The sequence below is a fragment of the Mustela nivalis genome (assembly GCF_964662115.1).
Source record: "Mustela nivalis genome assembly, chromosome: 9".
Classification (NCBI taxonomy): domain Eukaryota; kingdom Metazoa; phylum Chordata; class Mammalia; order Carnivora; family Mustelidae; genus Mustela; species Mustela nivalis.
Window position 1 is genome coordinate 109,827,121 of NC_139028.1, and position 15,998 is coordinate 109,843,118.

Sequence of the window (15,998 nt, forward strand, 5' to 3'; positions counted from 1 at the left end):
TAATAACAACAAGAAGGAGAAGAAAGTACGTTGCAGATACCATGACCCTTCATCCTCATATTCTTCCACCTGCATTTTTCCCCCAAGAGTATTGGACATTCTACATACGCACAAAGGTATTATTGCATGAAGAAAATTAAAAAATAATTCCATAATACTAATAGCTGTCCATGTTCAGATTCCCACCATGGGACCAAAAATGCCCTTTACTGTGCTTTAGGTTTAACCTGGATCCAATCAAGCTTCATGCATTATATCTGATATCGCGTCACTTCGTTTTCTTTTCATCTAGAACAGTCCTCCCAACTTTCTCTCATGAAAAGAACAGTTGTCTGGGAATGTCTGCTTGTTTCGGTGCCCTTCACTCGTCCCCCGTCTTCCTCTTGCTTGTCACCTGGCTGTGACCCTGAGGCTTGGTTTGATGCAGGGTGAACGCTGGGGAGAACTTCCCAGTGGTGGTGCTGGGACCTTCTCACTGTGTCCCATCTCGGATTCTGGGGCCCACCTGTCCCTCAGGTAGTGATCCCAGGCATGGCGGTCACTGTCACAGACTGCCACTGCTTCATCAGTCTTTATACCTGCCTTTTCCTACAGTTGGTTTGTTTTCTTTTTTTTTAAGGAGACAAAACAGGGGTGCTTGGGTGGCTCAGTCAAGTGTCCAACTCCTGATTTGGGGTCAGTTCATGATCTCGGGGTTGTGGGATCAAGCCCTGCATTGGGCCCCACGCTCAACACGGGGTCCGCTTGTCCCTCTGCTCGCTCTATCGTTCTCTCTATCAAATAAATAAATAAAATCTTTTTTAAAAAGAAAAGAAAACAGTTCACATTACTTATTAAACAGGAAAATGTCAAAATGTTTCTGTAACAGAAAACAGGTGTAACAGCTGAATTTATAGTGTATAAATCTTCAATATAGTAAACACGAACTTGATACACTATATACTGAAGACAATGATGTAAGCTCAATTTTTTTTTTTTTAAACTTAATGTTTCTTCGTTGTGGTACGCCATGCACAAATGAAGAGTAACAGGAATCATTGCCCGGGTTCATGCAGTTACCAAGCCTGTAAAGGGACTTAGGAGCTTAGGGGCTGGGGGTTGCTGCCTCGATGCCCCTTGGGTTCCCGGTGAGCTCCAGCATGCATGGCTTCTGCGACCATGAGCCGGCAGGAGGTAGGGGTCAGTGCCTTTCTGTCCCCAGTGAGGACACCACCGACGACCCCAAGCCCAGGGAGGGACCAGTTTTGTGAGCGGTGGGCTCCCGAGAAATGAGCACACCCGGAGGGTCCTGGTCAGGGTTGGGGGTGGGGAGGGCAATGCTTGGGGGATGGGAAGGTCTCTGGACTAAGACTATCCTGCACCTCTGACTCATTGTGGAAACGAGCCTCCATTTCCCATGTGCAGAATGGAAATGGTTGTTCCTCCCTCACAGAGTGGTCCTGAGAGTCAGAGAAGACCTCGGGTGTGAAAGTACAGACACTGTGTTCCCCTGCAGTATAGACACGGGGAGGGGAGCGGTGTAGGGTTCGAGAACGTGGTGACACGTGGTATCAGCTTGCATGTGGAGGGATCTCTTGAATTTCTTTAAGGAGAAAGTCTCCATTGGGGACTGTCCTGTCTTGAACACCTCTCTGATGCAAGATGATGTCTCTCCCCGAGAGACAGCTGCCTCTGCAGCAGGCACAACAGCAAGCAGAACTTCCCCAGGCCATTCCTTGTCCTGGGTCTGCTGTCTTTTCCTTACAGCAAGTGACACTGGCTTCCCAATTACAGCAAGTGACACAGTGCGCTCTTAGAAGACATGTGCGTGAGTTAAAAACAAAGGAATGACGGGCCCAGGTTTTTTGCAAGTGGAGAGGGCGCCTCACTGGCCAGCAAAGCCGGGGCCAGCCCCCGTGGACAGGTGGGAACGGGGAAGGTGACAGGGTGGTGCAGAGCTGAGAGAAGAGCATCGCGGGGGCCACTGGGGGCGCAGAGGAGGAGGGACCACTGCAGGGAGCAGGAGGGGCTGTGGTCTGAAGCCTGCAACAGCAGGAAGGCAAAAAGGCCCAAGAAGAGTGTGTCTGAGCCTCTTGGGCGCCCCACCCCTGCCCCAGCCATGGGCGCCTGTGGGCATGTCTTGCCCAGTCCCCGCCCCTCTCCCCCCAAAGCCCGGTTAGCAGCTCCTACTCACGTACAGTAACTTCCTCTGAATGACTCAGGGAGAGCACAGGGAAAGGGCATCGTGGGGAGCATTAGGGAACGTGATCAAAACAGACGTGACCGACAATGACCCAGAGCTGGACCCTGACCATGAGGAGGCTCCTCACCCCGCTCCCCTACTCTCCCCCAACTCTGTCCTTGGAATATGGGTTCCGTGTGCGCTTCCTGCCCCCAGAGGCTGCCCCAAGGCCGCAGCCTTGAGCTGCAATATGCTGTTGAGAAGCCCCTGCAAGGTGTCCGTGACCGAGCCCAGTTAAGGCCTCCTGATAAACTTTTAGGTTTGGAGGGTTCGTGTGCTGCCCAAGGCAAGGCTCCTCTGTTAAGTCCCGTTTGCTGGTGTTGAAACTGCCCCCCGCCAACCTGGAGGGGTCTGCCTCTTTCTTGGGTCTCCCCTGCCCTTTGCACGTGGGAAAGCTCCCCAGAGGACGGTAAACCTGCAGCTAGTAAAGCATTCTGGGTTTTTTTCACTTGTCTCAAATTCAGTCTGATGATAGTGAAAGCCGGCATATCGTTTATCAGTCAGGACCGGGGTTCTGCTCAGCTTCACTGGGTCACGTAGAAAGTCCAGGGGTTCATCCTGGGAATAGTTGGCAGCTGCCCACGTGTCCAAGGCTGCTGCCCACCCCGGAGATGCCCCTCCCACCCTGGGTGTGGGGTGGGCTAACCCCACAAGCCTCCCCCCACCCCCACCCACTGCCCTGCAGGCTGGGGTGCTGGGGACCTGTCCCTGGGTGACCACCGTCTCTGAACCCTCGCACCATCTCCTTTGTCCCCAGACCTACCACCTCCCCCAGGAAGGGCCACTGGAATTTTCTAGCCAGGTGCCCTCATCTCTGTCCCTGTCTGGAGGATAGAGACAGCCTGTCTCTCCCTCAGGTTGTCCTGCCCTGTCCCCCTGGCATGAGAAGCAGTCCCGTCTGCCTCTCCCGCTCCGTGCTGACCGTGGGGAAGCACCGGCCCCTGCCTGTGGCCTTCAGACAGCCGGGTGCAGGGTCAGGGCGGCGAGGCCTGCGAAGCCTGCATTCAGCATGCCCTTTGTTCCAGTGCCACAGAGGAGAAACTGAGGCCGGGCGAGGCTGAGGGGACTGTGTCAGGATCCGGGGGGTGTGGGGCAGAGCGACACCCTCTAGCCCCAACCCCGCCTCGTCCTCCCCCTGCCTGCTGCCCTCCCTGCGGTCAGGCCTGTCCCCTCTCGGGATCCTGTGGCCACTGCTGCTTGCCTGCCACCTGTCCTTCCAAATCCTGGAAGGACTCCTTGGGAGGAGTTCCCAGGGCCAGACGCTCGGGCTCATCTGGGGGAAGGTGGCTGAGAGGTGCTCGGAGGAGAGGGAAGGGAGGAGGAAGGGAGCAGAGCGCTCCCCAGCGGCCACATTGATCTGGGCGCCTCTCACCGGTGATTCTGGGGGACAGCTGACCAGCCTGAGGAGTGGCTGCTTTCTGGAGGAGAGGGGGAAAGCCAGCGGGAGGTCTTTGCAGCCCTGGCTGTCGCAGAATCCCACCAGCCTCCTCTCCTTTCCAGAACTGTCTCCCTCCAGCCACATCTGGCATCGGTCCGGAACGTCCTGTGTCCTGTGTCCCCACGGCCCTGTCTGGTTCTCTCGCCTGGAAAGTTCCCCGGGCCCATGTGCGCCTCCACAGAGCCTACCCCCCACCCAGCCTGCACACACTCCACCGTCCCCCACCGCTCACTGGCTCTCATGGTGGCCCTTTATGTTTAAGGGTCTCAAACTCACAGCCCTTCGGGAGCCAAGTAAGTGGCATAAATGGAGAAAGAAGGTATCAGTCGAGAGGAAATGAGAAGGCTTCCCTCCTAAAGTCACTGACTTTGCAAACGATTAGGTTAAGTCCTTGTCAGTCAGACAAGGCCCATGAATCAGGGAGTTAGGTCCAGCCCCACAGACGCTCACCCCTTGGTCTGTGGGCATCTTACCTGCTGGGCCCCAAGCTCCAGTGGGGTGTCCTTCATTGCCTGATAACACAGACAGTTAAGAGCAACAGCGTTCAACCCACAGTGGGACTCCGCGCTCACCAAATCTCAGCTGTGGTCTGGGTACAGATTAGCAGCCCCAGAGGGTGACGCAGCCTTGTTGTCAGAGTTCCTGAATTTCCAAGCTGGTGTCTTGGCTCTCATGGGAACGCTCTGCTCCCCTTCCTCGACACCCGTCCCCTAGGAGCTCTGCAGCGACCAGGTCAGCCTCCCTGCTCCCTGGGCGTCTCCAGTTGCACGTGCGGTAAAATCTTTATTCTTCTCCGTCCCTGAGTTAGCATGAGCCAGGGACATGCTTGGTGCCCCAGAAATGTGCACGGGGCTGACGGCACCACACAGAACTCTGACGATACTAACCATTCCAGCCCATCCCCGTTATTTTACAAATGGGGAAACTGAGGCCCAGGGAAGGGATGAACCCACAGTATGTTAGCAGCAGAGCTGACTCGAACTTCACTATTGGACTTGAACTTGTTATTGATCCCCCAACAAGCTCCTGGGGAGCAGACACTGGGGTTTATCTCTCCGTGTGTCTTCCGGAGATGGCACAGGAACGAAATCCCAGCAAACGCCTGTTCTCTGTGAACCTTTGTCAGTGTCCCCCGGGTTCCCAAAACACTCCATCTTTGTCCCTTTCCTCACGATGGACACATGGCATTTACATGGTGCCTTCTCCTGCCCTGAGATCCTCCCATATCCTCTACCCCATTTATTAATCACCTTTGGGGGCCAATCCTCTCCTAAGAAGATTGGCCAATCTCTTCTTTTTTAAGCTAAATCTGGGTAGTTGCTGTTCCATAGGCGCTAACTGTGCTGCACTTGGACCAGTTGGGATTTTCCAATAAGTGACATCTGCTGACTTTGTCCTCCTCTCTCTCAGCCAGTGTCTGGGGAAGCCTGAAGGAAGAAACAGCCATGTGGCCAGGGTTTGGCTCCAACCCCCTCCCCAATGTGGATGGGCAGAGGGGAGCCAGCGGGATCTGATGCAGCACCCACCTGGGGCCAGGAATGAGGATATCCTCCCTGCACACAGATGAGGAAGCTGAGCATCCGAGTGGTGACATTCCTGGTCACGAGGGAGCATATTTATTGGAATCCCAGTGCGGTTCTTAGAACGATCACTGGCTAACTCAGGTGAGCCCTAGACCTGCTGAAAGTTGATGTCTTTGCTGCAACAGAAATGCCAGAGATTGAGTGGCTCAACTTACAAACGTTTATTTCCTCCGGTTCTGGGGCTGGAAGTCCAAGATCAAGGGGCTGGCCAGTTCGATGCCTGGTGAGATCCCTCTTCCTGGTTCATAGACCGTCTTCTCACTATGTCCTCACATGACAGGAGTGAAGGCACTTGCTGGGACCTCTCTCAAAGGTGCTAATCCCATTCAGGAGGGCATAGCACCTCTCAAAGGCCCCACTTCCAATTACCATCACATTGGGGGTCTGGTTTCAACGCATGAATTTTGAGGAGACACAAACATTCGGCTTATGGCACTTAAATTCTGTGGAAATATTGGCAGAGTCCAGGCAGGGATTCAGATAGGGGTGGTGCACTTGGTTGAGCAGCTGACCCTTGATTTCAGCTCAGGTCGTGATACTGGAGCCATGAGACCGAGCCCTATGTGGACTCCGCCCTCAGCGGGAGTCTGCTTCTCTCTCCCTCTCCCTCCACGCTTCCCCTTGCTCGCACACTCTCTCTAAAATAAATAAATCAATAAATAAAACTTAAAATCAACAACAACAAAAAGGAAACCTTCGACATGGAAGTCACACACACTCAGACAATGGACATTTTTCCCCTGTCAGTAACAATTACATTGTAATTAAAATTACATTTCCTGGGTCAATAACAATTACAATTATACAATGTATACTTAAGGCTGAGAATGTCAGTTAGAATTGGAAGTGGCCTTGGGCCTCATTATCTGGTCCAACGTCTCCCTTTTCCAGATGAGGAAACTGAGGCCCACAAGGGGAAGAGTTTTGCCAAAGGCACACAGGAAGCCAGTACCTTTAGTCGAAGAAGAAACCAGGTCCTCCCCCTTCTCCCAACAGTGCTCCTTCTACTGTCACGCACCTACTCCCACTGAACTCGTGGTATGTCCCCTTCTGCCAGCTCCGACACCGGCCCTCTGCCCCACACAGGCGCCGCCTACAGCTTCTCCATGGTCATGGCCTGCAGAGGTGATGAAGAAAGTCTAGGAAAATAATCTCTCTCTCCGCCCCCAAAAAAGACCCCAAAAGTGTGAATGTGGCAGCAAGTGAAGGAAATGGAACCGGGGTTGACCTTTGAGGGGAAGCGGTGGTGTCTGCAATGCACTTGGTGAGGCCATGAACTTGGAGCTCTGGATGCTTCCAGCAGGCAGAGGGGTGGGGATGCCGGCCTGATCATCACCTGCCAAGGTCCAGACATGGCCTTGAGAAGACACGAGTCTGGCAGGTGATCGGCAAACAAATTTTATAAAAGGAAACTCCCAGCCTTTTCCAGGGAAGGCAGGTGAGCATCTGGGAGGCCATCTGGGGCGGGTCTACAGGACCCAAGGGCTGACTACACTTTTCAAGCCTCAGGAAGGCTTAAAAGTTTGCACCTGGCGGGAAGGAGCAGGTAACACACATGCAGCCAGAAACTGCTGGGCGCTTTGAATTTAGCATCTTACATCCCATGGGATCCTCTGGGACAGATATTTCCCTCCATTTTTGAGGTGAGGAAGCAGAGGCTCAGAGGGGCCAAATGACTCGCTCCGGTATGGGAGCTGAGACATCCACGCGGAGGCTCACAGACGGGAGACCTCATGAGTCCCCAGCAACGCAGCAGGGGCTAGAGGATGGAGGGGTGGAGGCCTGAGTGCAGGGTCGGGGTTTACTCAAGGCTGGGACTCCCAGGCTCCCTCCACCCTCCACAGGAGAGGCTGATCTGGAAGGCCAGGCCTGCAGTGAGGAGCAGGTGATATTTAGTGACATTTAGCATGCTCCCAGCTGATGGTTGAGATCCAACAAGGCTGGGCAGAAGCACCTGGGAGCAGGAAGGAGGTAACAGGTTGCCAGCAAGGCTTGAGGCACAGCTAGGCACAGGGAGGCTGCAGGTTGGGGCAGAGAAGGGGCCATCTTGGGGGGCTCAGTGAGGAGCCACCTCGGCTACAGATGGAGGGCCCCACGGTCAGGTAAAGGCTTAGGGCTGCAGGCCTCAGACTCCAGGGACTTCCCAGATCTCTGCTCCTGAACTCACTCATAATTTGAGGTGTTCTGGGTTTCTGTTGTTTTTTTTATAACGTCCCCCATTTTTGCTGAGGGAGGCAGCATGGGCAGTGGACTGAACAGAGGACATGGGGGCTCAGAAGACATGGGTGCAAGTGTAGACCCCCCCCCCATTTACATTCATCTGACCCAAGCAAAGTGGATGTGGTCCTCCTGGCCCTACACAACTCAAGGGATGCTTAGTAATGAAGCCAGGGGACCTACCCGAAGGCACCAGTGAGTGGTTGACGAGCTGTAGACACAGGTGCGAGCTGTGGAGCTGGTGGAGTTACTAACTCGCCTGGCCGAGCTGGGGGAGGCCTGGGGGTGGAGGGGGATGGAAGGAGTGCCCGAAAGTAGGAAAAGCTCAGGGTCTGCAGCCACCTGTCCTGATGTGGAGGCCGGCTCTGGTCTTTATTAACCGTGGGATCCGGGCAAGCTAGTTCTAGCTGCCAAAAGCGAAATGGAGATTAGGTTTATCAAACTGTAAATGCTTGCAGGTAAGTGGGAGCCCAGGGCAGGTGGTCACCCGGGCCGCACCCGCCCCCACCTGTACCTGCAGCCTGGCCCTCGTCCCCCAGCCCCGGGCACCGACTTCAGTGTATTACAGTGAGTGTGTGAGCTGTTCAGGATGCACTATTTCACTTATACAGATGGCATTCTGACATCTCGTTCTGTTTCTGACTTTTATTTCCTACCCAGCCCTGCTTCAGATACATACCCATCGCTCTCTACAGACATGTAGCTTTCTGCCTTTATCTGCTGCAATGACACATTCACCCACGTGTTACTAATGACCTCTCCTGGCCATGCCGCTTTACTTTTCAGCTGGAGGAACTGGAACCCAGGAATGGGGATCTGCTCGGGAATGTTTTGCCTCCTCCTCGGATGACCTGTGTGTGTGCCCAGGTGCTCCATGGAGAGGATGTCTGAGATGGCAGGCTCCAGGACCCCAGCTCCAACTCCCTCCGGCAAGCGGGACGCAGCCCAGCCCGGAGCCCAGCTGCCCTCAGAAGCCTGCTCATCGGTGGTGACAAGCCAGGAGCAGCAGGCAGGCATATTCCCCTGTCTCCAGGACCCCAAGGGTACCGTGGCAGAGGCCAGAGGAGCCCTCCCTGCCACCCCAGGCCCTGGAGACTGTGCATCCAAATAGGGAGGACCTCTTCTTCCAGGGACAGCCAACCACCTGGGGAGTAAGTGGACCACTTCATCCCCACAGACACTCTTCCCTCCAAGGTAGACCTGAAACAGCCACCACCAATCCCAGAAGCTACAGAGTGGGCAGGATTTATAGGGCCAAAGGCATATCCCCGTAGGAAAGTTAAAACAGTGGGAAAACAAGACAGATCTGCAGAGCTGTCCCTGCATAACCTCCAGCTCAGGAAAAAAAGGAAAGGCTGGAGCAGCTACCATATCCTGGAGGGCAGCTGCTGAACCCAGAGTGAGCAGGGTGACTTCCTTCTCTGGCCACTGTGGGGTAAGAAGTCAGCTTCCAGGGCACCTGGGTGGCTCAGTGGGTTAAGCCTCTGCCTTGGGCTCAGGCCATGATCTCAGGGTCCTGAGATCAAGCCCCACATCAGGATCTCTGCTCAGCAAGGAGCCTGCTTCCCCCCTCTCTCTCTCTGTCAGCCTCTCTGCCTATTTGTGATCTCAGTCAAATAAATAAATAAAATCTTTAAAAAAAAAAAAAAAAGAAGAAGAAGAAGTCAGCTTCCCTCTGGTTCCTTTTGACTTTCCTCTTCTGATGTCCCACACCTGCCTGTGGCTCTCGCTACCACACCCAAGTGGGTCTTGGTCCGCAGCGGGCAAGCTTGAGCCACGGCCGACTGTTGAGCATGGATGTCAGAGTAGCAGCTGAGCCAGACGTTTGAATCCCCAATCGTGTGGTCACCAGTGGGAGCTCACTTACCTTGCTGGCAATGGGCAGCGAAGGACAGAGAAAGCAGAGGGAGCCTGGGAGAAGCTACTCCTCTTGGGTGATACTCAGAGATGCAGCATGTCAGAAGGCAAGGTCACAGTGCTACTCTCAGGGTCAAGGAAGCCTAAGGAGGGGGCCGGTGACAGCTTGGAACAAAGGACCACAAATGTGGGGCTGAGTCAACCCAGCATTCTGGAAGGCGAGGCTGAAACCAGCAGCATGCTCGCACAGATGCCGTACAGAGCAAGCAAGGAGCAGACTTTCCGCTTGGGCTCACACGAGCTTGGAGACCAGCTCGGAGACCTCAGGCAAGGAACTAGCACTGCTGAGCCTCGCTTCCCGTCTGCATCACAGTGACAAGGGTGCCCGCCTCCTGGGCTTCTGATAGCTTCACGATTAGATACAGAGAGTGCTTAGGACACTTGGAGCCTGGCACATGGGAGGTGACCAGCATGCTAACTGATGATATCTCACGAAGGAGGACCCAGCTGGTTGCCCAAGATGGTCCTAACCCAAGGCTTCAAGAGTTCTGCAAAGCAGTGGTGGCCCAGTTGGGGGCGGTGGGCCCTGGGTCTTGCTTCTCACTGCCTTGGGCGATCTTGGCAAGGCACTCCCTCTCTCCAGGGCCACGTCAGCAGGTGGAGGAGGTTTGTCTGAGATCCCTTTGGGCAGTGACATGTGGACAAGGATTTGCTCAGCTCCACCATTTGAGTCGCTCAGAGAGTCCTTGCTGGGACCCCCAGGGCCTCAGCTCATCCCCACCCATGCCCCACAGGCCGTACAGATCCTTACTGGTTTGCTGCATATCAGCGGTGGTGGTATCCTGGCTGCTGCCCCTAATTTTGTGGAGTTTCCCTGCTGATACCTGCTGGCCAGCGGAGTGCTGGTGAGTACCCCAGAGACCCTGCCTGGTGGTGGCCAGAGGCAGGCTTTCTGTGGAACCAGGTGAGGGGCAATGGGGGGACTTGGGAACTCTACATCCTCCCTGAGCCCTTAGGGAAGAGTTTGAGTCTGAAATGGGGGTGTAGATACAGGATGTGGATGGTCCTGATCTCCAGGGATGCTCTCATTCCCCCCTTCACACACCTGTGCAGGGTGCCCCAAGGCTGGGAGCTGGGCTGCAGGCTGGCCAGCCGGAGGCTGCAGCTGTTTCCCTGCATGTGGGGCGGGGGAGGATGGGAGCCATGGAGAAGGGCCCCTACCCCAGTAGGTTTAGCCCAAGGAAGAAGAAAGACAAGGTTCCTAGGGTGGGGGGACGGGGGTCCCACATTTGGTATATAAGTCAAGAAAGAGAGCCCCTGCTATGGAAACCACCCCCCAAGTCAGACATCTGCTTTCTAGACCCAGATCTACCACTTCCCAGCCCCATGACTTAGGCAGAGACAAGGGAAGAAGCTGCCCAAGTCTCCTCATCTTCATATTAGGAAGATGTGTGGTTTCTGAAAGTGTGGTTTCTGAAAGTGTGGTTTCTGGACGGGGGCGTTGCAGCCCCAGGGAACCTGTTAGAAATGCAGAGTCTCAGCTGCACCCCAGACGGACCAAATCAGTCTGCCTTTTAACAAGTGCCTAAGCTACTTGTGTGCTCCGATCACTTAAGAAGTAGTGGACAAGTTACCTAGGAGTTGTTAGTGGTCACCTTCTAGAAATCTGTCCTATAAGCTCTGCAGAGCCCAGCGGGAGACCGCGTGCCCTTCTCTGTTCCCGTAACCCTGTCCCTCCCTGTTCATTGGCCACCTTGTGATGAGCCATAGCTGTCCACTCTCAGGCTAAGTCCTTCAAGGATGGCAAACCCCCCAGGGAACCTGCCAGCACAAGGGTTTTACAAAGAGACAGAGCCGCCCCAGGTTCTTGGGGTCCACGAGTCCTCCTGCCCTCTCTCTAGTTCTTCATTACAGGACTGGCCACCCTGATGGCCACGGCCACCTGCACGATTCCCTGGGTGAGTTTCTCAGCCCCTGCCTCTACCCCCAGGCACAACTCATCCTGGGAAACATAGAAAGCAGGCGGATGCTCGTGGGAGCCTTTGTACGAGGTGGTGGGGAGGGCAGCTCTCAAAAAACTGCCTGTCTTCTGTGAACACCTGATTACCCACCGGTGCCTGTCGGGGAAACGTGCCAGTCCCCCACACCAGCCACCACGTTGCCCCTGCCGGGACAGGGGGAACACAGACCCATCTGGCCAGGGCTTTGCAGGAGATCTTCTCCCTGAGTAGCCCCAGAGCCGTGATTTTGAATCTAGGGCAGTGGGATGGGGCGCTCATTCCCTAGGGCTGCTGGAATGGAATAGCACAGGCTGGGGGGCTTAAAACACAACAGAAATTCATAACCTGCCAAATCCAGTGATCAGACACCCCAAATCTAGGTGGTGGCAGGCTCATATTCTCTCTGAGGCTCTGGGGGAGAATCCTTCCTTGCATCTCCCGAGTTCTTGGGGTGCCTGGCACTCCCAGACCTTCCTTGGCTTGTGACAGCTGTACTTCCCCTCTGCCTCCTTCATTAGGGGTGGGAGACCAGACACCAGACCCAGGGTCTCCTCCTTGCCCATGAAGACACTCGTTGTATTGGACTAAGGGCTCACCTTCAATGCATATGACCTCATTTTAACCTAATTACATCCACAAAGACCCTATTTCCAAATAGGTCCCCATCACATTCATAGGAATTTGACCTGTCTTTTTGGAGGGCACAAACCCACAACAGATGGCAGGTGGCTTTTAGAGTGATGCCAACTGTGGTGGATTACAAGGATGAATTAGTGTTGTCTGCCATGGCACAGGAGAGAGGGGCCATATGTGGGCCACAGGCCACTGAGGGGTCCTCTGGCTGCTAAGGCTGGCTTAGCCTCTAGGGCCACCAATAGCTCCTGGTATCCATGCCCCATGGGGTTCCATAGACATCTTTCTTACCTCTAGTGATCCATCCTAGTCCCCCCAGGGCAGGTCAACAGTTCTCCCCAGATCAAAAGCCCATGAAGGAAGCCTGTGATGTATGGCACTTGAGGCTGGCCCCCTCCTCTGCGGACTGGATGGTGACCACTGCTCTGATCTCCCTGGCAGGTGAAGGTCAGCACAAGGATGAACCTGGTCAGCTTGCTAGCTACCAGCCTTGGGGTATGTGCCTTTGTGGTGGAGCTGACAGCCAGCAGCACGTACACCCAGGTGAGAGCCTCCGCCCCAAAAGGTAGAGGCAGAGAACAGGCACCGGCCCTTTTGTGCCCCCCTGCATCCCGGAAACCACTCCCCAGAGATGTCTTACCACTTCCCACTTACTGAAGCCGGAACCGGGGAATGGGATTAATTGCTTTATCCTGTCCCATACCTGCAGAGCCTGTGAGGCAGAACTGCACCCAGATCGGTCCACTCTGGGCTTTACCCAGGTAACCGGGCTTCACCAGTGAGTGTCACCTTCTCCTGATTGGGGTCCAGGACTAATCTGCAGGACGACCCACAAATACATTGTGCAGTCACCCCCATGAACCTCCATGTGGCAAGCATAGAGGGTGGGAACACTAGTTGGAGTCCCGTCTGTTTATGTCCTAGGAAAGGACCAGGACGGACCAGGCCACTCTTCACAATGGGGTCCAACATACAACCTGGGCACAGGAGGACAGAAACACACAGTCTGCTGCTGCCCTATCCTGACCTTACCCCCAGCCGTAAGACTCCTCCCTTCCTGCCGCCAAATGTACCTGAATCTTCACATGGCCGCATCCTGGCCTTCCTTGCCAGGAGAGTACAAGTTGCTCCTCCTACCCCCCGCCCCCCGCCCTTGTGCCTTGTTTCTACCTTCCCTCTCTCCTCCATCCTTCCCACCTTCCTAAGTTCCGAAACCCCGCAGCTCTGTCTGACTGGCTCCTCCCTCTCTCCCCTTCACAGCCAAGATTCTCCCACTGTCTACACCTCCTCACACCCGTCGTCTCCCCAGCTCTGGTGTGGAGGTCACCAGCGACCTAATGCCAGACACACTAGGACACTCTTCTCTGTATTTGCTTCCTTGACCTCGCTGTACGTTTTGCTGGGGGAAGCCTGTGTGGCTGAGCACGTGGGGTCTGGAAACAGCTTTAATTTACCAGCTGTGTGGCTTTGGTTTTCTTTCTTTCTCTTTCTTTTTCTCTTTCTTTCTCTTTCTCTCCTTCTTTCTTTTTCTCTTTCTCTTTCTTTCTTTCTCTTTCCTTCTTTCCTTCCTTTTTTTTTTTTTTGACTTTTTGATCACTTTACTTTTTTTCTTTCAAATTTGTATTTAAATTCTACTTAGTTAACGTATAGTGTCATCTCAATTTCTGGAGTAGAATTTAGTGATTCGTCCCTCACATACAATACCTGATGCTCTGTGTGGCTCTGTTTTTCTGAACCTCTCTTTCATCCTCAGATAAAAGAAGCGGCTAATAATGGCACCTACCCAAGAAAGTGATTGGGATTTAAATGAGCACATAGCAGGTGCTCAGTGGATGGCTGACGACTGGCCCTTCCTCGGAAGCTTCTCTTCCTGTACCCATCCCCATAACAATCTTCAGCCCAGTACCTAGAGTGCTTTCCTGGTCAGATCTGCTGCCTGACTCCCAGAGGTACAGACAGAGGGTCTTCCTGCTACTGGTTTCCCAGGTGCCCCAGAAGAGTCTCTTGGTGCTGCTGCTGCTGCTTTCCTCTGTCCTGGACCTGGACATCACTTCCTTGACCACCTTCCTGGGCTTCCGAGCCACCTTCAGCTACACGTGGCCAGAGAGATCTCCACATGACAGGACCGGAGCACCTTCACCTTGTCCCCAGAGCCTGGATGGGGTAAGCAAAGGGAGAAGGGACAGCAAGAGCATTGGGGTTGAGGGGAGGGGACAGAATCCTCTCTCAGTGTGCAGTGGTCAGATGAGCCCCACTGACTCTGTATGGGGTTGGGGAGGCTCCTGTGCAGTGGCCAGAGTGAGCGCCTTGGGATCTACACTGGGGGTCTCTGTACAAGGCCAGGTGGGCCCCTCTGGTCTACACTGGGGGGCAGGGTTCCATGTGAGGCCAGGGTGAGCCTCACTGGTCTACACTGGGGGGGCTCCGTGCAAGGCCAGGGTGAGCCCCTCTGGTTGGCACTGGCAGTGGCACTGGGGGGCTCCGTGCAAGGCCGTGCAAGGCCTCTGGTTGGCACTGGCAGTGACGGGGGCTCTGTGCAAGGCCAGGGTGAGCCCCTCTGGTTGGCACTGGTGGGGGGGGGGATACTCTGTGCAGTGGCCAGGGCGAGCCCCTCTGGATATACACAGGGAGGCTCTGCACAAGGCCAAGGTGAGCCTCACTTGTCTTCACTGGGGGTTGCTCCTGTGCAGTGGCTGCCAGGAACCCCACTGGTCTACACTAGGGGACTCTGGGCAATGGCCAGGATGAACCCCTCTGGATCTATGCTGGGAGGGATGCTCTGGGGATTCCCCCAGGGTGATAGCTTCGGATCCTAGATGCCTTCTGAAAAGGAGTCTGTGCCGTAGAGGACAGCTCCAACAGCTCAGCGCCCCAGCCCTCATGACCAGCCTCCAGCGGCAGGAAAGGGATTGTGATGCCTCTGCCACAGAGGAGTGGGAGATTCAGAGAGTCTGAGGTCCCAGCCAGCTCTAGAATCCAGATATGACTGCTGGGCAACCTTCTTTCCAGGGGCTGCCATGGCTAGGAGCAGAACTCTGCCCAAGCCCATGGTTGGGGCCCAGCAACTGTGGCCTGGCCTGCAGCAGGAGAGGCCTGGGTCAAAGAGGAGTGCGCTTGGAAGGATCTGAAAGGATCATGGGATCGCAGGGGCTTCAGGGAAAACTGGAGGCGATTAGCTTAGCTCTTCCTTCCTCTCCCGACTCTAGTACCTAGACTCAGCCGAGGATATGCCCGTGGCTTTAGCAGCCCCTCCTGAAAGCCCAGGCCAGCGGGTGCAGCAGCCCCCAGGCATTGCCTGAGCCCAGAGCCCCTGCTGTTTCTGGGAGCTGAGCTCAGCATGGCCCACAAGGACTCTTCGCCGGCACAGGCCTCTCCGAGGCTCCGCTGTCTCTCCATTCCTGTCTCTGTGGGGTTGGGCTTCCCAGATCCACAAATCACTCCCCCAGTTACACATGCGCACGCACACACACACACACACACACACACACACTGGCATGGAGACAGGCCTGTCCTTGGTATCTTGGAAACATTACCTAACCTTGCTGCTTTGTTACCAATATAAGGTTGACATTCAGCTGGAGTCACATCTGTCTGGATGTAGTGACTGAAGTTTCATCTCTTGTCCATGTGTGGGTGTCTGGGGACCCTGGGCATCATGTCCACAGGCACAGATACAAGCAGGCACAATTATCTGCCCATTCCTCACTTAACCCGATTTTGTTTCTCTGGCCCCTGATGTTAAATGAACAGCCATTAAATAAAAATATTTTTGTGAACATGCGTGGGAAATGTAGGATACATTCCATCCGTCCCCACCCAAGGACACCAGGCAAGTTTCGGAAAAACGCCCCGTTAAGACAATCTATAGGTAGCAAGTCCTGAATGTAAATACACTTGTTTAAAAAAAAAAAAAAAAAAAAAAGTGTAATTGTTTCATAATACCTCCCAAGGAAGAAAAGAGTTTCAGATGGATGGTGAGTGGAGAAGGAGAGAAGTCCCTCCTGAGATTTCTTCTTCAACATCTTTACTGATTTCATGTGATTAGGGAA

General features: G+C 54.5%; 1 long non-coding RNA gene across 1 annotated transcript; it reads left to right on the forward strand.

Annotated features, from left to right (window-relative positions):
* Positions 1–10,080: 10,080 nt before the first annotated feature.
* Positions 10,081–14,040, forward strand: LOC309841366. Its single transcript, XR_014299087.1, has 3 exons — positions 10,081–10,221; positions 12,391–12,492; positions 13,936–14,040. It is a non-coding gene; the product is annotated as an uncharacterized lncRNA (long non-coding RNA).
* Positions 14,041–15,998: the final 1,958 nt, after the last annotated feature.